This window comes from Pan troglodytes, chromosome 5 (assembly GCF_028858775.2).
Source record: "Pan troglodytes isolate AG18354 chromosome 5, NHGRI_mPanTro3-v2.0_pri, whole genome shotgun sequence".
Classification (NCBI taxonomy): Eukaryota; Metazoa; Chordata; class Mammalia; order Primates; family Hominidae; genus Pan; species Pan troglodytes.
This window is the reverse complement of record NC_072403.2, coordinates 71923840-71951042: the sequence shown is the minus strand read 5'-3', so window position 1 is coordinate 71951042 and position 27203 is coordinate 71923840. Positions and strand designations below refer to the sequence as shown.

Here is a 27203-nt window from a genome sequence, read left to right as displayed (position 1 = left end):
AATCTTATTCATGAGGAATCTGCCTCCGTGACCTAACCACCTCTCAAACATGTCACATCCTAATACCATCAACTTGGGCGTTAGAATTTCAACATATGAATTTGGGAAGACAAAAATATTTAGACCATAGCATGCACTTAGTGTTTTTCCTTTATCTTTCACTCTGCTGGATTCCCATAAGCCTTTGTGGCATGGTACAGCAGTACTAGTATCTTAGTCCCTTAAATTATTTCATTGATTTTCTATATTTTTATATTTTGTCCTAACCTTTACAATATTTTCTGTACTTTGTGTTCTTCCTGATACTGTTTTTTTTTTGGGGGGGGGGAGGTTTTTTTTTGGGTGGTTGTTGTTGTTGTTGTTGTTGTTGTTGTTTGGACAAGAATAACCTTCTGTTTTCTCCCTGAGGATATTATTCAATTACAGTTTTTTGAAGATTTTGTCTGTTCTCTGATGTATCAATCGTGGTCCCAGACGGAGACAAATACATTTATAATCAAAGGGCTTAAACAGAGTTTAATGAAAAGATAATTTATAGATGTTTGGACATTGGCAAGGGAAGCATCAGGAGACTAATGATGGCTGAGAAGCCATTACCAACTGCAGGCCTGAGAAGGAGGAAGTATGACCGCAGCCTAGATCTTCGAGCTGTGTAGAAGGCACAATCTGACAGGAGTTTGGAGGGTGGAGAATAAGAACCACTGCCAAAACTATGGCAGAGTAGAGGGGATAAATATCTAATCTCTTTTAAGGGAGAGTGGGGAATATATGGCTGCACAAGGTGAGGAAGGGGAATTTACTTGCCCTGAACATAAGCTTCAACTAGTATCCACAGTTTTAATCCTGCTCCTTGCAGCCTGTATAGGAGTTTGGCCTTTTAGCAGTTTTGTGGAATAAGCTGGCTCTCTTCTACTAGTATCCTCCTCCACAGGCATGCATCATAAATTCTGCTAAATTAGTTAGCACTTCTCCATCCAAAATTTTGTCTCTGTTTTTTTTAACTTTACCATCCACTTCTATACACGTGCATTTTGTATATCTTTGTGAATTTTTAGTTTGTTTTATTCATAGTAAAGAAAAAGAAAGTTGAATCTCACTAAGCAGAGGTGATAGAAGATAATTGCACATGTCTGATTCTTTATCTTTAAACAGAACTAGTAATCCAATTAACTTTTGCGATAATATCCATTTGTGATGTAGTGGCCATGCTAATTTCCACCAGAAGAATACAGTACATGCTTCACAGCTGACACACTTGAGGTTCCTCAGGAAAAGAGAGAAAAAAAAATTTTTAAATGAGTATATTACTAGACATCAACTTTTACTATTTTTGAAAAACAAATTTGCCATTATTAACATCCTCAGCATCTCAAATGCCTTCTCCTTTTCTTCTATACTTATGCATCCTCCTATATATCTCTACCAACCCCAATATTCATCTGATATAATTAGGTAGACACAGCATTAGATAAATAAAAACTAACAAAGACCTTTCAAGATCTCCTCAGTCTCAATTGCCTGAGTCCTCATTCTTCATTATTTGTTTGGGGACAATTGTTTTAAATAGGCTATTCACATTTTTTCTTTAAAACTTCTTACACTAGTTTGTCAAAGAATGATTAATTTTTGTGTGCTTTTAGTAAAATTTACCAAAATATTATTGATTGCAAAATATAAAACAAATATAAAATATTCTGTGGATATTAGAAAATTATGTATATTCTGTGTATAGGCAAAATTTTGATGTATAGATTTTAATTACATTTTATTGGCCATATTTTTCAAATGTTCTATATTATTTATTTTTTCAGTTTATTTCATAATCTAGTAATGATGTATTAAATTTCTAGGCTATATTTGGATATCAATTCATTCCTCTTGAATTCATAACAGATTTTACTAATACACGTTTATCATTTTATATATACTTGTGTATATATACATATATGCATGCATATATAAACATATATACATATATGCATGCATATATAAACATACATACTATATATGTGTATATATTACATACATATATACAAATATACATATATGCAAACATATATGTGTCTCTCATATATGTGTATATTCATATACAATCATAATCATAGCTCACTGCAGCCTCAAACTCCTAGGCTCAAGGAGGCCTCCTAAATCAGCCTCTCAAATAGCTAGGACTACAAGTGCAAGCCACCACACCTGGCTAGTTTTGAAATAAACTTTTGTATATTAGTAGGATCTCACTATGTTGTCCAGGCTAGTCTGGAACCCCTGGCCTCAAGTGATCATCCTGCCTCAGCCTCACAAAGTGCGGATATTATAAGTTTGAGCCATGCCACTCAGCCTATTTTATATATTTAAACTGCTTTGTGACTTTTATAAATGTATGAGCCTAATTGTCTTATTTTCTGTTTTGAATTTTGATTGCTACTGACTGCTAATGCTTGACCTGATTTTTTGGATTCCATTTGTATGATCTAACTTTGCCAGCTTACTTCTGAGTCATTGGTTCTCACATGTGTCTTTTATTTAATTCTTCAAATTTGAGATACTTTAACCTAATTTCAATAATTTGTGTTCTGCTTGTTACTGTTTTATGTTTTATGGATTGTCAAGATTTTTCTCCTATATGGTGTTATATGATGCTGTATTGTAGTCATTTTCTCACTAACTTCTAATATAAACCATTATTTTATAATTTGTGAATGGTCAGGTTAATTTTTATATAAAATCTTCAATATATCATTAAATAGCTGTCATACTTAAAAATAGAACTATGGCTTTTCAACATCCCTTTAAGGAAGATTCAGTGTTTCTCTCCTGATTATCCCCACACATACACTTTGTAATGTGTAAAATCATTCATCTTGAGCTTCTAAAGACTTAAAACAGTCCACATTTTCTTAAAAGCTGATTAAACTTTATGCTGGTAGTTAAAACCAAGATTAAAATAAAGATTACTACCCAACTAAAAATTTTGAGTATCCAAAATTCTAATGTTTTTCACTCAGCATAAATGTTACAGATTTTGTCTGAGGAAAGAAAGTGTCTTTTAACAGTGCACAGAAATTTTATCATCATAGTAGGTGAGAGTACATAGACACACAGTAAAAACCAATATATACACATCAGGGTGACCATGTAATATTTCAGTCAAGCCAATGTTCTGGCTAGAGTCGATGTGTTTTATTTGTCATATTACTCTAAAAGACAAAGACAGAATTTTTCATGTTTTATGAAAATATTATAAACATGCTTTCCTCACAAATACATACACACAACAATGAATTGGGCTTCTTAGATTTAAATATGACTGTGAAAGAAAGACAGAATGGCATTTGGAACCAGATAATAAAAAATATTTAGTTTTCATTTAAATCCAACTAAGATTGTCTTTCAATGGCAGTGATTATTAGCCATCTTTTCCCCTTAGAGACAGTTTCAATTCTTGCTTCAGTGGAAGTAAAAGGCTCATTGGACATGGAGATTCCCAATAGCGACAAGATAGCAATGAGACTCATTTTCAATTAGTAAAGCCTTGAAACTAGGTATAATAAAAATCATATTCAGTCTCAGATACTATTTTGAGGATTCACTCTCATTCCATGGTAAGAAAATATAATAAATCAGATTTTATTTTTAACTTGAGTTTCCATCAGCCATCAGGGAATGCTGCAGAACAGAATCTGACTGTTGGATGCAAAGATAAAATGTTAGCCAGGACCCCAAAATGTTGTGTTAATTCACAGACTCATGGGTCCTGCCTGGTTAAATGCCCTGAATCTCTTTTTTTATCTGCACTAACACAGTCCTATTAAATCTTAAGAGTCCATGAATGCCCTAATTTTTACAATTATAAATGCCCCAGGAGTAACTCGTCTGTGTTCCCCTCTACTGATAAGAATCACTAGTTACTTTTAAAGGTAGTGCTGGATTTTTTAAACCCAGGCTATATAAAATATAAACTTACCCCTAAATAAATGAATTTGTTTTCCCTCCTTTTGTCTCCCAAATAAATCCTCACTAAGAGCACTTTCATAGTACATGTCTTTAAAAAAATTTAGATTTATCAAAATGTGCATAAATGTACTTGAGACCCTATAGACCTATCAACATAAATTGATATATCAACAAATTACCATAGTGTGTGTTACTAGCTTCCCTGAACAAAAACCATGTATCTCTTACCTTTACTCAGGTTTCATTTTGCTTTCTACTTTCTGAAACAAGCCAATGCGCCCAAAATAATAAGAGCATTTTTTCAGATTCTAATAATCAACATATAAAATTGGTGAAGTTAGTTCAACCAAAGCCTCATGACCAGTGGCATGGTCTATTTGTGGCCATGTCTTGGTAAGAGTTGCTTCGCATTTTGCTAGATTAAACTTCTAGCTCTTTGAATGGAAAGAAAAAGAAACAAAACTGTGTTATGCTCTCAAGGATCACCTTTTTCTATGTAGAAGCTCTTTAGTTTAACTTGATCCCACTTGTCAATTTTTGTTTTTGTTACAATTGCTTTTGGAGTCTGGCATGCCTGGTGACTTCTCAAAGAACTTAAAACAGAACTACCATTCAACCCAACAATCCCATTGCTGGGTATATACCTAATGGAATATAAATTGTTCTGCTATAAAAACACATGCAGTCATATGTGCATTGCAGTACTTTTTACAATAGAAAAGATATGGAATCAACCTAGATGCCCATTAATAGTGGACTGGATAAAGAAAGTGCGGTGCATATACACCATGGAATACTATGCAGCCATAAAAGGGAATGAAATCACATCCTTTTCAGTAACATAGATGCAGCTGGAGGCCATAATCCCAAGCAAATTAAAGAACAGAAAACCAAATACAACATGTTCTCACTTATAAGTGAGAGCTAAACAATGAGTACACTTGGAAACAAAAAGAACAATAAGCACAGGGCCTACTTGAAGGTTGAGAATGGGAAGAGGGTGTGAAGAATGAAAATCTTCCTATTGGTTTGTATGATTATTACCTGGGTGACAAAGTCATTTGTACACCAAACCCCAGCAACATACAATTTGCCCATGTAACAAGCCTGCACATATATGCCCTGAACATAGCAAAAATCACACTTACTTTTGCACCAACCTAATACAAGTTGGAAGAAAAAACAAAAGAGTCATATTGACTATGGTATAATTTCAGAGTTTACCAATTCTCTGTACCCTACAGACACTACAGAAGTTTGCTTTTTGTATCTCTTTTCACAGGAGAATGACTACCTTCTATATTGTATTTTTTTCTCACAGAAATACACGTTATGCAGGGCTTTCTAGGAAAGACAAACTCAGTTTTAGGAGAATACCCTGTCTTGGGATTCATACTATCCCTGTACCCCAGTTGGGGCTCAAGTCTTGGAATCACTACTTTCCCAGATATACATCTCCTTTAAGCATTCAGATTTTTAAAATTGTGGAAATATATGTACCGGTGTACTTAAAAATATTTGGTCACGGAATTGTCCTTCATGTTGTTCTTAGGCATCCTCTCTCCCTCCTCAGGTGATTGGAGGGAGGCTGAGTTGCATAGTGTGACTTAATGTTTTTCTTTCTTTTATGTAGCACTCACAATCACATTTATATTTTATATCTAAAGGTCTTACAGGCCTTGAACTATAAAGCATTATGTTTCGAACACATAGTAATGAGAAAACATTTCTTATTACTCATTATTTATTATTTATTTATTTATTTATTATTAACTCATTATTTATTCTCCATTTGCTCTTCCATTAAACCATTCCTTCTCCAAAGGTTTAGAGCAGAATAAGGAGAAATAATACTCCAAAGATAATTTATGGTAAACCTCTGTTATGTATTCCCTTTTAAAAAAAAAATAATGTGTGCGGCCGGACGCCGTGGCTCACGCGTGTAATCCCAGGACTTGAAGAGGCGGGTCAATCACCTGAGGTCAGGAGTTTGAGACCAGCCTGGCCAACATAGTGAAAGCCCATCTCTACTAAAAATACAAAAAATTAGCTGGGCGTGGTGGTGGGCATCTGTAATCTCAGCTACTCGGGAGGCTGAGGCAGGAGAATCACTTGAACCCAGGAGGTGGAGGTTGCAGTGAGCCAAGATCACACCATTGCACTCCAGCCTGGGCAACAAGAGCAAAACTCCACCTCAAAAATAATAATGATAATAATGTGTGCATACATACACATATATGTACATATAAATGCTAATACCATATAGTTATATTTTAAATTGTATGTATCTAATTCTTAAAATAGCATATAAAACATTCCTTGAAAACAATTTATATTTGTATAGTACTGAATCTGGCTTAATATCGCCTGTGAGGAATTAGAAGCCCCACTTCTTTCATTAGCATCAAGTATACCAAGATATTCCAGCACCTCTGTTTTGCCATAAATGGTGTTATCTTCCATATTAATTGATGAACCCTTTTTATTCCTTTTTTAAATTATACTTTAAGTTCTGGGGTACATGTGTAGAATGTGCAGGTTTGTTACATAGGTATACATGTGCCATGGTGCTTTGTTGCACCCATCAACCCGTCATCTACACTAGGTATTTCTCCTAATGCTATCCCTCACCCAGCCCCCCACCCCATGACAGGCCCCAGTGTGTGATGATCCCCTCCCTGTGTCCATGTGATCTCATTTTTAAACTCCCACTTATGAGTGAGAACATGCAGTGTTTGATTTTCTGTTCATGTGTTAGTTTGCTGAGAATGATGGTTTCCTGCTCTATCCATGTCCCTGCAAAGGACATGAATTCATCCTTTTTTATGGCTGCATAGTATTCCATGGTGTATATGGGCCACATTTTCTTTATCCATTCCATCATTGATGGGCATTTGGGTTGGTTCCAAGTGTTTGCACTGTGAACAGTGCTGCAATGAACATATGTGTGCATGTGTCTTTATAGTAGAATGATTTATTATCCTTCGGGTATATACCCAGTAATGGGACTGCTGGGTCAATTTTCTAGTTCTAGATCCTTAAGGAATCGCCACACTGTCTTCCACAATGGTTGAACTAATTTATACTCCTACCAACAGTGTAAAAGCATTCCTATTTCTCCACATCCTCTCCAACATCTGTTGTTTCCTGACTTGTTAATGATTGCCATTCTAACTGGCATGAGATGGTATCTCATTGCAGATTTGATTTGCATTTCTTTAATAACCAGTGATGAGCATTTTTTCATGTTAGTTGGCTGCATAAATGTCTTTTTTTGAGAAGTGTCTGTTCATATCCTTCGCTCACTTTTTGGTGGAGTTGTTTTTTTCTTGTAAATGTGTGTAAGTTCTTTGTAGATTCTGGATATTAGCCCTTTGTCAGATGGATAGATTGCAAAAATTTTCTCCCATTCTGTAGGAGGCCTGTTTACTCTGATGATAGTTTCTTTTGCTGTGCAGAAGCTCTTTAGTTTAATTAGATCCCATTTGTCAATTTTAGCTTTTGTTGCCATTGCTTTTGGTGTTTTAGTCATGAAGTCTTTGCCCATGCCTATGTCCTGAATGATACTGCCTAGGTTTTCCTCTAGGGTTTTTATAGTTTTAGGTTTTACATTTAAGTCTTTAATCCATCTTGAGTTAATTTTTGTATAAGATGTAAGGAAGGGATCCAGTTTCAGCTTTCTGCATATGGATAGCCTATTTTCCCAATGCCATTTATTAAATAGGGAATCATTTCCTTATTGCTTGTTTTTGTCAGGTTTGTCAAAGATCAAATTGTTGTAGATGTGTGGTGGTATTTCTGAGGCCTCTGTTATGTTCCACTGGTCTATGCATATCTGTTTTGCTACCAGTACCATGCTGTTTTGGTTACTGTGAACTTGTAGTACAGTTTGAAGTCAGGTAGTGTGATGCCTCCAGCTTTATTCTTTTGGCTTCACATTGTCTTGGCTATGTGGGATTTTTTTTTTGGTTCCATGTGAAATTTAAAGTAGTATTTTCCAATTCTGTGAAGAAAGTCAATGGTAGCTTGATGGGGAATAGCATTGAAATTATAAATTACTTTTCACGATATTGCTTCTTCCTATTCATGAGCATGGAATGTTTTTCCATTTGTTTGTTTCCTCTCGTTTCCTTCAGCATTGGTTTGTAGTTCTCCTTGAGGTCCTTCCCATCCTTGTAAGTTTGAATCCTAGGTATTTTATTCTCTTTGTAGCAATTGTGAAAGGGAGTTCACCCATGATTTGGCTCTCTGTTTGTCTGTTATTGGTGTATAGGAATGCTTGTGATTTTTGCACATTGATTTTGTATCCTGATATTTTGCTGAAGTTGCTTATCAGCTTAAGGAGATTTTGGGCTGAGATGATGGCATTTTCTAAATATACAATCATGTCATCTGCAAACAGAGACAATTTGACTTCTGCTTTTGCTAATTGAATATACTTTATTTCTTTCTCTTGCTTGATTGCTGGGCCAGAACTTCTAATACTATGTTGAATAGGAGTGGTAAGAGAAGGCATCCTTGTCCTGTGCCGGTTTTCAAAGGGAATACTTCCAGTTTTTGCCCATTCAGTATGATATTGGCTGTGGGTTTGTCATAAATAGCTCCAAACCAGAACAAAACAAACTCCCTTTAAGAAGAAAACTAACATCCACTGAACACCTAACTTTGTTCTAATTTCCCAAGTCTCCTATTTGGCAATGAAAGGATGGGTTAATTAAGATATACATTTTTAGCAATAACTTTAGACATGTCACTTCATGGATGTGAAAACTGAATGTGACACTGGGGCCTGTTGGGGGAATAGTCGGGGAGAGCATCAGGAAAAATAGCTAATGCATGCTGGGCTTAATACCTAGGTGATGTGTTGATAGGTGCAGCAAACCACCATGGCATACGTTTATGTATGTAACAAATCTGCACATCCTGCACAGGTACCCGAGAACTTTAAAATAAATAAAATAAAATAAATAAGAGTGTTAAAAAAAGTTAAGTGGCCTTGACTTTTTCTCTAATCCCATTTTCCCCATCAATGTTCCCACACATGGTATGATTCTGCATCAATTCTTCAGGATTTATTTCAACTCATGCCTTCTTACGTTCTGCCCCCAAGAACTTTTGTATATACTGTTCCCTCTGCCTGGCACACTCTTACCTAATTCTGCCAGTCCACTGATGCTTATTTATTATTTAGACTCCATCTCAAATCTCACTTCCTTTGGAGTGTGTTCCCTGACATTTCAGATTAAATCAGTCCCCAACCCCATTAAGCATCTTGATGTTTGATGCATATTGTCCTCTCCCTTGAGATTTGAATTACAAAAGAAGGACCCTAATGCTGTTTTGTTAATCTTGCATCCAGCGTGGACTGTCTTGCCTGACATGTGGTAGTATTTTAAAATACCTATCTGAGAAATAAAAAGTAAAATTCTGCTAGATAATAAATGGTAAAGCTGGGATTTGAAATGGAGCCTTTCTTACTCCAAAGACCAGGCTTTCCCCATTTCCTCTTAAAAGCGCACACGCGCGCGTGCACACACACACACACACACTCACACTCTATATTACAATTTAGAAAAAGGACTAGGGAACAAAAATAATTTGTGTGTTTCTGAAATTAAATTCAGATGAATCAACAGCATATATGGTTTCAAGTGAGTATGCCTCATTGTCTATTTTATCCCTCATGTGTTAAAGCAAAGTAACCTAAAAGCTCCAGTGACATTGTTGAAGGCTAATAGATTTTATGAGTTGTTGTGGATATGCAACTAGATTGAGCTAAAAACTCCCAACTATAATATTGAGCTTTATCAAACTTAATTATGTGACTAATCTGACTAGGGATTTACTCCCCAATTTTACATAATTAAATAGCCATCACTCTTGAAACTGTAATAGGCTAACCACCCCCAGCACAGAATATAAGAAATACACTTTCAAGGTAAGCCCTACACAAACTCCCAACATCTCAGCCACCCAGCGGGCTGATTTTTGGATTCACGAACAAAAAACTGGATTTTCCTCTGAAAAAATCCAGTTTCTCAGAGGAAAATTGCATTACACAAGTCATTTTGAAGGTGTCTTTTGATCTTCCCTTTATTTCTCTACATAAGCAGTCTTGCTTTATCACCTCTACTTCTGGTGTTTTCTTGAATTGTTCTTGCTGATCTGAGGAAGGCTTGGAGGTGTTCACAACATGACCCAATATTCTTTTCAGGATTGCCCATGATAGGAAGAAAAGTATCTAGCAAATTAAATTTAAAAGTTACTTTCAGGGTGGGCACAGTAGCTCACGCCTGTAATCCCAGCACTTTGGGAAGCTGAGGCAGGCAGATCACAAGGTCAGGAGTTCGAGGCCAGCCTGGCCAATATGGTGAAACCCCATCTCTATTAAAAATACAAAAAAATTAGCCAGGCGTGGTGCCACATGCCTGTAATCCCAGCTGCTTGGGAGGCTGAGGCAGGAGAATTGCTTGAACCCAGGAGGCGGAGGTTGCAGTGAGCCAAGATTGCACCACTGCACTACACCCTGGGTGACAGAGCGAGACGCCGTCTCAGAAAAAAAGAATTACTTTTATCTTATCCTTTTTATCCTTTTAATGATTAAGAAAAATAAAATTTCAAAGACATATTTTGTGAATATTCATAAATTGTCAAGTACCATATTTTTAAATATTTTAACACAATTTTGCCAAATAATATAAAATATAAATGTATGCTAAATTAACCTAGTTCTCTTGGTGTTTTCTTTTTATAAAGTCTATATTTTATCTCAAGGGAATATTACTAGATGTGGCTTAATTGCTTATAATGATAACGATAATTGGATATATTGTTCTTGATTAAATTTTCAATGATCTTAGTATTTAATAATCTAATGTCAATTATTTTATTATTGAGTATTGTTTTACAGCTCCTGAAATATAATATAATTAGAATCACAATGATTAATGTGGAGTGTTAACCATATCACTGATAATTAATCTCAATCACAAATGCAAAAACATATTTTAAAATCTATTCGGTGGAAAGATCTGAAGTTCTAGCAGTCCTTTCAGAAGAATCATAACACGATATGGAAATATTTTTTGTCCCACATACAAACACAAAAGGAAAAAGAAGGTCTATTTACATGGTTCTTAAGAGTATGTACCCTAAAAGAAAAAAATCAACCAGAATAATCTTTACTTTAGAATTTGCCAGAGAACAATTGAATTGCATGGTATTTTTAATATTGAATTCAAAATTTTTAGCTAATCTTTGTTCAATTGCCCGTCAATGTTAGAAAATCTGACTAGTGCTCAATGAATGCAAACAGTTACTTTGCCAGTGGGAAGCCCCATGGGCAAACGAATGATCTGATCCTAACATAAAGACCAGAAGCAATCTGTGATAGAAGGAGGTGCCATTTAAGCACCTGGCAACTTGATGGCTTCCTGCAAATGAAAAGGTCACTACCTTAGAAACACATTTATTTAGGATAGAAGGGAATATTTGGTACATTTCTAGGAACACAGTTTTTCCTATCAACTAAAACTCAAAATTTTATTTTCTAAGTCTTTAATCAAAAGCCTAAGTTTTATTAAGAAATCAAAGATGGATAAATCACAACTCTGCCAATTGAGAGGTTATTTTTTTTACTGGAGAAACAAAACATAAATATCATACAATCACATAAAAGGAGAAAGCAATATGTAATTGAGTGCAAAAATGAGTGGCACACTTTAATGGTGTTAGACATTAAAGAGATCACTAAGACTGAAAATATTAGAAACTTTTTAGGTAATAGGTGGATCTTAGATAAAGTCTTAATTATAAGTAATATATCAGTTGGCAAAATAAAAACCTTGGCAAGTGGGGAAACAGGATTCAGCAAAGGGCCAGAAGAATTCATAGACGAGTGGACATGGTAAGATAACTAAGAGACTGACAAGTACAGCATAAAATTTCTGTTGTTGAGCTGTCATAGATATAGATAACCAAATAAGAAAAGCCTAAACAGGAAACGTGGGGGCTTGAATTCCAAATGAACGTGTTTAGACTTAATTCTTTTGGCAATAGTCTACCATTCAAAGTTTTAAGTGAGGAAATTCATTTTAAGTTTTTCAGAGATATGACAAGATATACTGGAATCTGGGGACAGTTCCATGTCACCTGTGGAACTTGAATAAATATGAGAATTGAATAAGTCTCCCTAACAGAAATATCCACTATATCTATTTAAATCCCTTTAAAAATCAATTTGTAGTTGCAGTTTAATAAGCATTTTTAAGCTAATGAATATATTTTATATTTACTTAAATATAAAATATCTGTAGATATATGGGGTAATTTGTTAAGATAAAAATATTGCCCCAAAAATCACATGTAGCCCATAAATATGTACAAGTATCATGTATCAATAAAAAAAGTGTGTCTTCATCAAAAATCTAAGTTGATGCTTATAATTTTTATTTATATTTGTGGGAATAGCCAACTTACAGGCCTGAATCTTTCTTAAAAGTGTACATTTGCTTTTATTTCATACTAATTCCTTTATATTTTTACAACTGATGGAATCAATTTTTTAATGCAAATATGATAAACAACAAAGTAGATACACACATACTCAGGTTTTATAGGAAGGTTTATTGCTTTCAATTAAGAACAATTTTGTTAAGCTTAAGGTTTGAGTCAGTAATTTCTGAAGGTTGACGATCGTAATGCTCAAAAATGATCAGATGAGAGAGTTGATTTCCAACACGATGGAATTTTGCTATTTTCTGCCTTTTTGAATATTTACCTACAGAATTTGCCTATTTCATCTATCTCCTTAGTCTTTGCTAACACCTGTGCAAGTTTAGAACTTGCTGTGTAATGATACGGTAGCTATGTGAGTAATATCACAGTAGGTCACCCTCATCTCTGTGGTGTTGAGCAGTTACTTGACCTTTCCAGGCATCTACTCTGAATACATAAACTTAATGGATAGAATTTATGGCTCACTAAATTTTTCTTCCATACTCTATTTAGTGGAGAGTAGTTAGTGATTACTATTATGTCAGTCCAAATGACAAACCTGAGCAATCACTGTAAGTTTGGAAGAACAATTAAAGGTAGTTCAAACACCAGTGGTCCTCAAGAGAGTTTTACATACAAGTATGCAAAAAAGAAAAACTATTCTGCTCATTTGACCTTTAAAGCACCCTCGGTGCTGATTTTAGAGAAAGCATTTAAAAAGCCTTGATGGAAAAAATTTACACTGCATGGTGAGCTAAGCAAACTGTTCATCAGCAAATGCTAAACAATAATGTTGTAGGACTGTTTTTCTACGTTCAGTCAATTCATGTTAGATTCAATTGAGCACAATCAGCACAAGATTGCCTCTGCTCTAATAAGCCTAAGAGGAAAGATACGACTGCTGTTAAAAAGTGTGCCTTTTGAATAAAATAACAACCTGCTAGATGAAATATTAGAATTGCATCTATGGCAAAGAAAACCTGATGGCCTACGTAGCTATAATGGAGGCGTGCTTATCTTTCATCTTCCTGCAACATAGCTGCCAGCTCTCTGAATATATGTATGAGAAAAGATGATGTGCCATCCTTGTATTCATTTACAATGGGTAATTTATTTCAGATAAGATAATATCTTTGAAAACAAGAATAACCATGAAGAATTTTAAGTATGAAAGAAAAATTCCCATACTTATCCAAAGGTGAAAACCTGCACAATTATTATATAGATAATAGTATTCCCGATGGTGAAGCTGACTACCTTCTGTGACAATGAATAGATTATTCTCTAAAATAATAAAAATCCTAACTTTCAAGGAAAAACCTCAAATGCAATATATCTATAAATAATTTCCCCCATGATATATTCACTTTTCCCCAAAATCCTTTTTCTCTGTTCATTTATTTATTTCAAAAATCATAGCAATTCTCTAGCTTAGAGTTGATAGTCAAAGGCTAATCACCTGATCCATTGCTGTTCTGCAGAAAATCTTTTTTTTCTTTTATTATTATACTTTAAGTTTTAGGGTACATGTGCACATTGTGCAGGTTAGTTGCATATATATACATGTGCCACGCTGGTGCGCTGCACCCACTAACTCATCATCTAGCATTAGGTGTATCTCTCAATGCTATCCCTCCCCCCTCCCCCCACCCCACAACAGTCCCCAGAGTGTGATGTTCCCCTTCCTGTGTCCATGTGTTCTCATTGTTCAATTCCCACCTATGAGTGAGAATATGCGGTGTTTGGTTTTTTGTTCTTGCGATAGTTTACTGAGAATGATGATTTCCAATTTCATCCATGTCCCTACAAAGGACATGAACTCATCATTTTTCATGGCTGCATAGTATTCCATGGTGTATATGTGCCACATTTTCTTAATCCAGTCTATCATTGTTGGACATTTGGGTTGGTTCCAAGTCTTTGCTATTGTGAATAATGCCGCAATAAACATACGTGTGCATGTGTCTTTATAGCAGCATGATTTATAGTCCTTTGGGTATATACCCAGTAATGGGATGGCTGGGTCAAATGGTATTTCTAGTTCTAGATCCCTGAGGAATCGCCACACTGACTTCCACAATGGTTGAACTAGTTTACAGTCCCACCAACAGTGTAAAAGTGTTCCTATTTCCCCACATCCTCTCCAGCACCTGTTGTTTCCTGACTTTTTAATGATTGCCATTCTAACTGGTGTGAGATGATATCTCATTGTGGTTTTGATTTGCATTTCTCTGATGGCCAGTGATGATCAGCATTTTTTCATGTGTTTTTTGGCTGCATAAATGTCTTCTTTTGAGAAGTGTCTGTTCATGTCCTTCACCCACTTTTTGATGCGGTTGTTTGTTTTTTTCTTGTCAATTTGTTTGAGTTCATTGTAGATTCTGGATATTAGCCCTTTGTCAGACTATACTACAAGGCTACAGTAACCAAAACAGCATGGTACTGGTACCAAAAACAGAGATATAGATCAATGGAACAGAACAGAGCCCTCAGAAATAACGCCACATATCTACAACTATCTGATCTTTGACAAACCTGACAAAAACAAGCAATGGGGAAAGGATTCCCTATTTAATAAATGGTGCTGGGAAAACTGGCTAGCCATATGTAGAAAGCTGAAACTGGATCCCTTCCTTACACCTTATACAAAAATCAATTCAAGATGGATTAAAGACTTAAACGTTAGACCTAAAACCATAAAAACCCTAGAAGAAAACCTAGGCAATACCATTCAGGACATAGGCATGGGCAAGGACTTCATGTCTAAAACACCAAAAGCAATGGCAACAAAAGACAAAATTGACAAATGGGATCTAATTAAACTAAAGAGCTTCTGTACAGCCAAAGAAACTACCATCAGAGTGAACAGGCAACCTACAAAATGGGAGAAAATCTTAAGGAACTGAATTCCATGCAGCTAATACTATTTGAGAGAGACATGAATTGAGATTTTAACAGAAACTATTATCAGGACCAGCTCCAATTAAAAAGTCAAATTTTATACTCCATCAGCACTAATACAGCTCCAAATAAGAAAATATAAGAGATATTTTTGTACAATGAGTCAAAAATTCAGTCATCTTGATACTCTCCATACATCAGGTACCAAAATTTCAGTCAGGGTCGTACCAGGGAAACAGAACTAACAGAAAACTTATATTAAAAAAATTATTTCAAGGAATTGGCTTATGTAATTGTAGGTTTTAGATGAACAGGTACAAAGTTTGCAGAGCAGGCCAGCAATTTGATGACAAATCATTAAAATTGCTTATAATTTGATTCAATAATTCATCTCTAGTGAATAAATTTTCCTTATGAGAAAATAACTAAACAAGGGTGAGATGACTTCCCAAGTATTAATTACTATATAATTGTGGTGTGATTCTATAATTTCAAAAAATAAACTAAACAGACAATAATGGGATTCACTTAAATAGTGATATAGTCATATAAGAGAAAATGGTGAAAACCAGAAAATAAATCCAGATATATAGTTATTGACCTATATTTTAGGTCAATTGATATAATTATAAAAGCCAAGTGTGGATGTTGGGTAAATTTGTTTATTTTTATAAAATTTTATAATGAGCTTATATTGCTTGTATAGTAAGGAAAGAAAACATAGAGTTCATATATATTGTTTTATGTTAGTCTTTCAGTTGTCATAATCAAAGATCAAATAAATATATTTGATATCTTAATGTGTTTCATTTATAAGAAATGAGTTCATTAGCAAAGTGTTAGTGAATAATTATTGTTGCTATTTTAATATCATAAAACAGTACAAACTTTTTCCAAACATTAAATTTTAGAGAATTATTAAAGCAGTTGTGCTTTTTTATTTTTATCATTTAATGAATAGCTTCCTGGAAGCTATATTCTCCCTCAGATATTTTTAACAGTTTAATTGTAAGAAGTAATTAACCCAGAAAGCTTCTAGTTTGCTTCTAAATACAGAATCCAAGAATATCCAGTGGTTTCTAAAAATGTTGAACCATTTTTCTCCCATAGTCTTAACATAGGGAATATCACTGATATTTTCAAAAAATTGTCAAAGCTTTCTTTATCAAAGCCCCAAAGTTGGCTGCATGACCATACCTGGTCTTAGGTCTATGAGGTTTATATCATTATACAGATAGGAGGATTTGAAGAATATGTGTAAATATTTTCTCAAGAAGAAAAAAGGTGCATACATCATAGACATGATTTCACTGTTTTATTATGTTTATTCTAAATGTATTATAAACCTGGATAAATGTGTTTGAATGTCTGTATATTTGTGGTATGTGTGTATATGTGGATAAATGTGTTTGAACGTGTGTATATTTGTGTGTGTGTGTGTGTAAAACCTGACAATATTCACATATCAAGAACACTTCACCAAACAACAGACTTTCCAGTGTCATGAAAATATCATTAAAATTGACCATATGCTGGGCAATGCAGCCTGAGTCAACATATTTCAAAGAATTAAAAGAGAATAATTTACAGGATTGACCTATTTAATCCATCTCCTTCCATCTCCTAATGCGTGTTCAAGTTTCTTACTGAAAGAGAATCATTTACAGGATTGACCTATTTAATCCCTCTCCTTCTGTCTCCTAACACGTGTTCAAGTTTAAAACTTGCTGTGTAATAATGTGGTAAGCATGTAAATAATATCAATGTAGGTCAGCCACAACTTTATGGTGTTCAGCAGTTACTTGGCCTTTCCTGTCATCTACCTTCAATACCTATTATTAAATACCTATAAAATTATTAAAAGTTTAAAGATAATATTTTCTGGACAATCTCAATTTGAGCTAAAATTGGAATATTAAAAAATGACCAGAAAAATACCTGTGTATTTGTGAATTTGACAATGCAATTCTAAATACCACTGAGGCCAAAGAAAACAATCACAAAGGAAATTAGAAAATATTTTGAACAGATAATAATGAAAAATAGAACTTGTTGAATATGGTTAAATTTATGTTTAGAAAAAATTTTCTATCCTGAAAGCACATGTTAGATTAAAAACCTTAGAAACAAAAGAGTAAATAAAGCACAGAGAAAGTTAAAGGAAGGAAATCATAAAGAGTAGAAGTCAATGAAGTAGAAAACAGAGAATGGAGACTATCAACAGTGCCAAAAGTGTGTTCTTTGAAATTTTCTGCTTTCTACCAACATTGATTTACAAAACAAAATTAGAAAGGACACAATTAGCCAAATACCATACCAAAAAATGGCAGATGTGGGAGTTCCAAAACCAATACCAATAACAAAAGGAAATTATGAAACATTTTTGCCAATAACTTTGAAATTTTAGATTAAAAAATCCTATAAAAATACAATGTGACAAAACAGACATGATCATAGATAATTTATATCAACTAAATACATGTAATCCATATTTATCATCTCCACAAAGAAAACACAAAGAAAATTTCAGTCCCAGTAGGCTATACTAGTGAATTCTATCATACATAAAAGGTAGATATAACATCAGTGTAACACAATCTTTCTGAATGTGAGGACAGCATAGGCTTGATACTAAAATTTTACCAGAGCAGTACACGGATTGAAATTGAAAGGTCTATCCCTTATTAACTGTATGTAAAAATTCCTTAATATATGGAAAAGTAAATCCACTGTTATATAAGAAAGCCATATATCATAACCAAGTTAAACTTACTCCAAGAATACACCCAAACTTTTGAAAACCAGCAAACATAATTCATTACACATAAGAGAGAAAGAAAGGGATATTTAATTATCTCAATTAAAAAAACTGAGCAAAGTAAGGTAATTTACTATATAAAATATCAATACTTATAAGGCGTTAGGCAGTATCAGTATCAGGCAGTGTAATATTGACACAAAGGTAGAAATATGAACCAATAAAAGAGAGAGAGCCCAGGAACACACACACACGCACACCCTTGTGTGCACACACATGCGTGCACACACACAGCCAAAACAATGTTAAGGGGGAAAAAATGAAGTAGGAGGACTTACTATACTGTGTATTAAATACTGTACTTTTAGAGTAAGTCTTAAGACATTGATATATTGGTACAAATATAGAAAAATTGACCAGTAGAACAGAAAAGAGAGTCTAGAAACAGACCTACATATATATGGACATGATTTATGACAGAAGCGATATACAGAACAGTGGAGAATGGATAGTTTTCTTCCACTCATGTTACTGAGTCGATTGGATTTCCATAGAGAAAAAATAAAAACTGATACATACTTGGGACTATATAAAAACCAATCTCAGGTGGATTGTAGATCTAAATGTCAATACTAAAATATAGTTTCAAAAATGGAGTAAGTCAGGAACAACAACAAAATACTAATTATTAAGGAAAAGATTGATCAATTGGTATAAATTAAGATGAAAAACTTCTGATTATTAAACAACACCATTAAAAAACTAAAACAGTAAGATACCCAAAGTAAAAAGAAAATCCTTGCAAAATATAAAATCAGTAGAGCACATATACTGAACATAGAACTCTAAGTACTTTTTTGTTAAATGCTCAACAGAAATGCACATTTCTGTACATCAAACAATACATACAAGCATGTCTATAGCAGCATTATTCATAGCTCAACAATTTAAAATTTCACAGTATACCAACATTAGAATAATTTGTGAAGTATCTGACTATATATCTTGAAAATAAATAAACTATTCAATTCAAAAATATATATCTCAAAAACATAATGTTGAATGAGGATAGAAGAGTTGTGAGAGAGAGTATGCGTGTGCGTGTGTGTCAGTGCATGTGTGTGCATGCTTGTGTATATTGTGGTGGAGTAGTCTAGGTAGTAATTTTGTGCCTTTTGTCCTGGGTAGTGGTTACTTGACTATGTTCACAATATAATATTTCATAGAGCTTTATCCTTTACCCTCTTTATTATGTATGCCATAATTCAATATAAATATATGAAAACCAGAATGTCACATATTCATGGAACAGAATGGCATTGATTGTTGGATGCTATGTAGGTGTCTTTTATAATATGTGTACTATTATTTTGTTTTTTTGTTTTTTTTTTCTTTTTTTAATTATACTTTAAGTTTTAGGGTACATGTGCACATTGTGCAGGTTAGTTACATATGTATACATGTGCCATGCTGGTGCGCTTCACCCACTAACTCGTCATCTAGCATTACGTATATTTCCCAATGCCATCCCTCCCCCCTCCCCCCACCCCACCACAGTCCCCAGAGTGTGATATTCCCCTTCCTGTGTCCATGTGATCTCATTGTTCAATTCCCACCTATGAGTGAGAATATGCGGTGTTTGGTTTTTTGTTCTTGCGATAGTTTACTGAGAATGATGATTTCCAATTTCATCCATGTCCCTACAAAGGACACGAACTCATCATTTTTGATGGCTGCATAGTATTCCATGGTGTATATGTGACACATTTTCTTAATCCAGTCTATCATTGTTGGACATTTGGGTTGGTTCCAAGTCTTTGCTATTGTGAATAATGCTGCAATAAACATACGTGTGCATGTGTCTTTATAGCAGTATGATTTAGAGTCCTTTGGGTATATACCCAGTAATGGGATGGCTGGGTCAAATGGTATTTCCAGTTCTAGATCCCTGAGGAATCGCCACACTGACTTCCACAATGGTTGAACTAGTTTACAGTCCCACCAACAGTGTAAAAGTGTTCCTATTTCTCTACATCCTCTCCAGCACCTGTTTCCTGACTTTTTAATGATTGCCATTCTAACTGGTGTGAGATGGTATCTCAACATGGTTTTGATTTGCATTTCTCTGATGGCCAGTGATGATGAGCATTTTTTCATGTGTCTGTTGGCTGCATAAATGTCTTCTTTCGAGAAGTGTCTGTTCATATCCTTCGCCCACTTTTTGATGGGGTTGTTTGTTTTTTTCTTGTAAATTTGTTTGAGTTCATTGTAGATTCTGGATATTAGCCCTTTGTCAGATGAGTAGGTTGCAAAAATTTTCTCCCATTTTGTCAGCTGCCTGTTCACTCTGATGGTAGTTTCTTTTGCTGTGCAGAAGCTCTTTAGTTTAATTAGATCCCATTTGTCAATTTTGGCTTTTGTTGCCATTGCTTTTGGTATTTTAGACATGAAGTCCTTGCCCATGCCTATGTCCTGAATGGTAATGCCCAGGTTTTCTTCTAGGGTTTTTCTGGTTTTAGGTCTAACGTTTAAGTCTTTAATCCATCTTGAATTGATTTTTGTATAAGGTGTAAGGAAGGGATCCAGTTTCAGCTTTCTACATATGGCTAGCCAGTTTTCCCAGCACCATTTATTAAATAGGGAATCATTTCCCTATTTCTTGTTTTTGTCAGGTTTGTCAAAGATCAGATAGTTGTAGATATGCGACGTTATTTCAGAGGGCTCTATTCTGTTCCATTGATCTATATCTCTGTTTTGGTACCAGTGCCATGCTGTTTTGGTTACTGTAGCCTTGTAGTATAGTTTGAAGTCAGGTAGCGTGATGCCTCCAGCTTTGTTCTTTCGGCTTAGGATTGACTTGGCGATGCGGGCTCTTTTTTGGTTCCATATGAATTTTAAAGTAGTTTTTTCCAATTCTGTGAAGAAAGGCATTGGTAGCTTGATGGGGATGGCAATGAATCTGTAAATTACCTTGGGCAGTATGGCCATTTTCACAATATTGATTCTTCCTACCCATGAGCATGGAATGTTCTTCCATTTGTTTCTGTCCTCTTTTATTTAATTGAGCAGTGGTTTGTAGTTCTCCTTGAAGAGGTCCTTCACATCCCTTGTAAGTTGGATTCCTAGGTATTTTATTCTCTTTGAAGCAATTGTGAATGGGAGTTCACTCATGATTTGGCTCTCTGTTTGTCTGTTATTGGTGTATAAGAATGCTTGTGATTTTTGTACATTGATTTTGTATCCTGAGACTTTGCTGAAGTTGCTTATCAGCTTAAGGAGATTTTGGGCTGAGACAATGGGGTTTTCTAGATATATAATCATGTCGTCTGCAAACAGGGACAATTTGACTTCCTCTTTTCCTAAATGAATACCATTTATTTCCTTCTCCTGCCTAATTGCCCTGGCCAGAACTTCCAACACTATGTTGAATAGGAGTGGTGAGAGAGGGCATGCCTGTCTTGTGCCAGTTTTCAAAGGGAATGCTTCCAGTTTTTGTCCATTCAGTATGATATTGGCTGTGGGTTTGTCATAGATAGCTCTTATTATTTTGAAATACGTCCCATCAATACCTAATTTATTGAGAGTTTTTAGCATGAAGGGTTGTTGAATTTTGTCAAAGGCCTTTTCTGCATCTATTGAGATAATCATGTGGTTTTTGTCTTTGGCTCTGTTTATATGCTGGATTACATTTATTGATTTGCATATGTGGAACCAGCCTTGCATCCCAGGGATGAAGCCCACTTGATCATGGTGGATAAGCTTTTTGATGTGTTGCTGGATTCGTTTTGCCAGTATTTTATTGAGGATTTTTGCATCAATGTTCATCAAGGATATTGGTCTAAAATTCTCTTTTTTTGTTGTGTCTCTTCCTGGCTTTGGTATCAGAATGATGCTGGCCTTATAAAATGAGTTAGGGAGGATTCCCTCTTTTTCTGTTGATTGGAATAGTTTCAGAAGGAATGGTACCATCTCCTCCTTGTACCTCTGGTAGAATTCGGCTATGAATCCATCTGGTCCTGGACTCTTTTTGGTTGGTAAGCTATTGATTATTGCCACAATTTCAGATCCTGTTATTGGTCTATTCAGAGATTCAACTTCTTCCTGGTTTAGTCTTGGGAGAGTGTATGTGTCGAGGAATTTATCCATTTCTTCTAGATTTTCTACTTTACTATTTGTGTAGAGGTGTTTGTAGTATTCTCTGATGGTAGCTTGTTTTTCTGTGGGATTGGTGGTGATATCCCCTTTATCATTTTTTATTGCGTCTATTTGATTCTTTTCTCATTTTTTCTTTATTAGTCTTGCTAGCAGTCTATCAATTTTGTTGATCCTTTCAAAAATCCAGCTCCTGGATTCATTAATTTTTTGAAGGGTTTTTTGTGTCTGTATTTCCTTCAGTTCTGCTCTGATTTTAGTTATTTCTTGCCTTCTGCTAGCTTTTGAATGTGTTTGCTCTTGCTTTTCTAGTTCTTTTAATTGTGATGTTAGGGTGTCAATTTTGCATCTTTCCTGCTTTCTCTTGTGGGCATTTAGTGGTATAAATTTCCCTCTACACACTGCTTTGAATGCGTCCCAGAGATTCCGGTATGTTGTGTCTTTGTTCTCATTGGTTTCAAAGAACATCTTTATTTCTGTCTTCATTTCGTTATGTACCCAGTAGTCATTCAGGAGCAGGTTGTTCAGTTTCCATGTAGTTGAGCGGTTTTGAGTGAGTTTCTTAGTCCTGAGTTCTAGTTTGATTGCACTGTGGTCTGAGAGATAGTTTGTTATAATTTCTGTTCTTTTACATTTGCTGAGGAGAGCTTTACTTCTAAGTATGTGGTCAATTTTGGAATAGGTGTGGTGTGGTGCTGAAAAAAATCTATATTCTGTTGATTTGGGGTGGAGAGTTCTGTAGATGTCTATTAGGTCCACTTGGTGCAGAGCTAAGTTCAATTCCTGGGTATCCTTGTTGACTTTCTGTCTCGTTGATCTGTCTAATGTTGACAGTGGGGTGTTAAAGTCTCCCATTATTAATGTGTGGGAGTCTAAGTCTCTTTGTAGGTCACTCAGGACTTGCTTTATGGATCTTGGTGCTCCTGTATTGGGTGCATATATATTTAGGATAGTTAGCTCTTCTTGTTGAGTTGATCCCTTTACCATTATGTAATGGCCTTCTTTGTCTCTTTTGATCTTTGTTGGTTTAAAGTCTGTTTTATCATAGACTAGGATTGCAACCCCTGCCTTTTTTTGTTTTCCATTTGCTTGGTAGATCTTCCTCCATCCTTTTATTTTGAGCCTATATGTGTCTCTGCACATGAGATGGGTTTCCTGAATACAGCACACTGATGGGACTTGACTCTTTATCCAATTTGCCAGTCTTTGTCTTTTAATTGGAGCATTTAGTTCATTTACATTTAAAGTTAATATTGTTATGTGTGAATTTGATCCTGTCATTATGATGTTAGCTGGTTATTTTGCTCAATAGTTGATGCAGTTTCTTCCTAGTCTTGATGGTCTTTACATTTTGGCATGATTTTGCAGCAGCTGGTACCGGTTGTTCCTTTCCATGTTTAGCGCTTCCTTCAGGAGCTCTTTTAGGGCAGGCCTGGTGGTGACAAAATCTCTCAGCATTTGCTTGTTTGTAAAGTATTTTATTTCTCCTTCGCTTATGAAGCTTAGTTTGGCTGGATATGAAATTCTGGGTTGAAAATTCTTTTCTTTAAGAATGTTGAATATTGGCCCCCACTCTCTTCTGGCTTGTAGGGTTTCTGCCGAGAGATCTGCTGTTAGTCTGATGGGCTTCCCTTGGAGGGTAAACCGACCTTTCTCTCTGGCTGCCCTTAACATTTTTTCCTTCATTTCAACTTTGGTGAATCTGACAATTATGTGTCTTGGAGTTGCTCTTCTCGAGGAGTATCTTTGTGGCGTTCTCTGTATTTCCTGAATCTTAACGTTGGCCTGCCTTGCTAGATTGGGGAAGTTCTCCTGGATAATATCCTGCAGAGTGTTTTCCAACTTGGTTCCATTCTCCGCATCACTTTCAGGTACACCAATCAGAAGTAGATTTGGTCTTTTCACATAGTCGCATATTTCTTGGAGGCTTTGCTCCTTTCTTTTTATTCTTTTTTCTCTAAACTTCCCTTCTCGCTTCATTTCATTCATTTTATCTTCCATCACTGATACCCTTTCTTTCAGTTGATCGCATCGGCTCCTGAGGCTTCTGCATTCTTCACGTAGTTCTCGAGCCTTGGTTTTCAGCTCCATCAGCTCCTTTAAGCACTTCTCTGTATTGGTTATTCTAGTTACACATTCTTCTAAATTTTTTTCAAAGTTTTCACCTTCTTTGCCTTTGGTTTGAATGTCCTCCCGTAGCTCAGTGTAATTTGATCGTCTGAAGCCTTCTTCTCTCAGCTCGTCAAAGTCATTCTCCATCCAGCTTTGTTCTGTTGCTGGTGAGGAACTGCGTTCCTTTGGAGGAGGAGAGGCGCTCTGCTTTTTAGAGTTTCCAGTTTTTCTGTTCTGTTTTTTCCCCATCTTTGTGGTTTTATCTACTTTTGGTCTTTGATGATGGTGATGTACAGATGGGTTTTTGGTATGGATGTCCTTTCTGTTTGTTAGTTTTCCTTCTAACAGACAGGACCCTCAGCTGCAGGTCTGTTGGAATACCCTGCCCTGTGAGGTGTCAGTGTGCCCCTGCTGGGGGGTGCCTCCCAGTTAGGCTGCTCGGGGGTCAGGGGTCAGGGACCCACTTGAGGAGGCAGTCTGCCCGTTCTGAGATCTCCAGCTGCGTGCTGGGAGAACCACTGCTCTCTTCAAAGCTGTCAGACAGGGACATTTAAGTCTGCAGAGGTTACTGCTGTCTTTTTGTTTGTCCGTGCCCTGCCCCCAGAGGTGGAGCCTACAGAGGCAGACCGGCCTCCTTGAGCTGTGGTGGGCTCCACCCAGTTGGAGCTTCCTGGCTGCTTTGTTTACCTAATCAAGCCTGGGCAATGGCGGGCGCCCCTCCCCCAGTCTCGCTGCCGCCTTGCAGTTTGATCTCAGACTGCTGTGCTAGCAATCAGCGAGACTCCGTGGGCATAGGACCCTCCGAGCCAGGTGCGGGATATAATCTCGTGATGTGCCGTTTTTTAAGCCCGTCGGAAAAGCGCAGTATTCGGGTGGGAGTGACCCGATTTTCCAGGTGCCATCCATCACCCCTTTCTTTGACTCGGAAAGGGAACTCCCTGACCCCTTGCGCTTCCCAAGTGAGGCAATGCCTCGCCCTGCTTCGGCTGGCGCACGGTGTGCGCACCCACTGACCTGCGCCCACTGTCTGGCACTCCCTAGTGAGATGAACCCGGTACCTCAGATGGAAATGGCAGAAATCACCCGTCTTCTGCGTCGCTCACGCTGGGAGCTGTAGACCGGAGCTGTTCCTATTCAGCCATCTTGGCTCCTCCCAAGAATGTGTACTATTATTTTGAAAAGGATTATGATAAAGCTTACTTGCTTGGTTAATAGATAAATTGAATAGTGCATCTACCAACTTTTTCTATAAGGGTTAGATAGTAAATATTTTTGGGCTTTTGGGACTTAAAGTCTTGTTTCAATTATTCAATTCTGTTATGAAAAAACCCATAGACTATATGTAAAGAAACATATGGCTGTGTGCCAATTAAACTATATTTACTTAGAGATGGCAGGCAAGATTTGGCCTAGGGTATAGTTTGCCAATCTCTGGATTAAACAGTTAGTTAAACATATGGCTAGAGTAAATGACACATGCATATCTACATGTTAAAGTATTGACAAAGTATTTTGTCTTTTTCATCTTTCTAAAAGAATGGGCATATGGAAATTATTACTCTGATCTTCCTAATTAAGTTATATTTGATTTATTCATTTGTTCATTTTTCTGTGCTTTGCTTATTGGTATAATTTATATTTCTACAACTAATTACTGTCTGCAAATATCTGTTTTCCACCTAAGTATATATTGTACACTGTATGACTGCATTGAAATTTGATTCTTTTTAATATTTTTCACTCATACAGAAAATTTAATAATGTAAAAAGCTAAAATGGAATACTGTAATCCATCATTGTTTCAGTTACAATTGAGAAAGATCTGTTTATCAGGATTTATTTATTTCATTGGTTGATTGCTATAATTTGTTGTTTTGTCAAACTGTAACTTTGTGTTTATGTACTTAAAGCATTAAGGATTCTAATTTATAACAGATTAATCTGCTTCTGGCTTTGTTTTATTGTGAAATAATCTATTTACTTAAATTATTCTTTTGATAATAGTTTAATTAATTTGTCAGATAAATGTTTATATGACTCATACTAAAACCATTCATTTCTTTCTTAAATGGTTACAGGCAAGAATTGGATCCATGTAAAGCTGAGCTGACTATTTTAGGGAGGAATACACAAATATGCGAATCTATCAATCAGGTACTCGGAAAACCCCTGCCAAAATCAGGATCTGTCTTCATTGGTGGATTTCCAGACCTTCATGGGAAAATCCAGGTATTTCTATAGATGTTTTGAAATATTAATTATTGAAAATAATTATTGAAAATCATCATATTGATAAATGAAAAAGAAAAACTTTAGAAATATTTTCTGGCTAGTGGGGCCATCTGCATGGTTTCAAAAAAGTTTTTGAGTGACTCTACTAACATATATATTTTTATCTATCATACCAAAGTATAATAGAAGTTTACTGTTCTCGTTAAAAAATTGCTCCAATGTCAGTCTGTTTTTCCATCTTATGGCTATAGTATGTGTATTACATTTCTCAATACTATTTAGCATGTGTGATTTGTCCACTAAGATAGTGATTTTCACTGGATATTTCAAAGGATTCACTTAATAACACACCAAAAATATAGTTTGAGAAAAGGAATTGGAAGACCATCCCCAGTCTCTGTTTTGTATGAGATTACCAAAATGTGAGAACATTTATTACAGAGTTTTGCCCACATGCCAGCCCACTCTCTAAATTTCTATTTAGATAATTAGCTTATTGTCTTCATTATTAAGCTATATTTAAGGAAAATAGTTTGAAAGCTGACTTAAATGCTATTATTTGGTTCCATTTTATGTTGTTGCAGCAAATTGCTTTAAA

The 27203-nt window shown here is 35.6% G+C and overlaps 1 long non-coding RNA gene across 1 annotated transcript in view; it reads left to right on the top strand.

The window, feature by feature from the left end:
• Positions 1–26749, top strand: part of LOC134810312 (uncharacterized) — a 52196-nt gene extending 25447 nt beyond the window's left edge. The window contains exon 3 of the long non-coding RNA XR_010158056.1: positions 26452–26749. This is a non-coding gene — a long non-coding RNA (uncharacterized LOC134810312). The remainder of the gene's footprint in view (positions 1–26451) is intronic.
• The last annotated feature ends 454 nt before the right edge of the window (positions 26750–27203 follow it).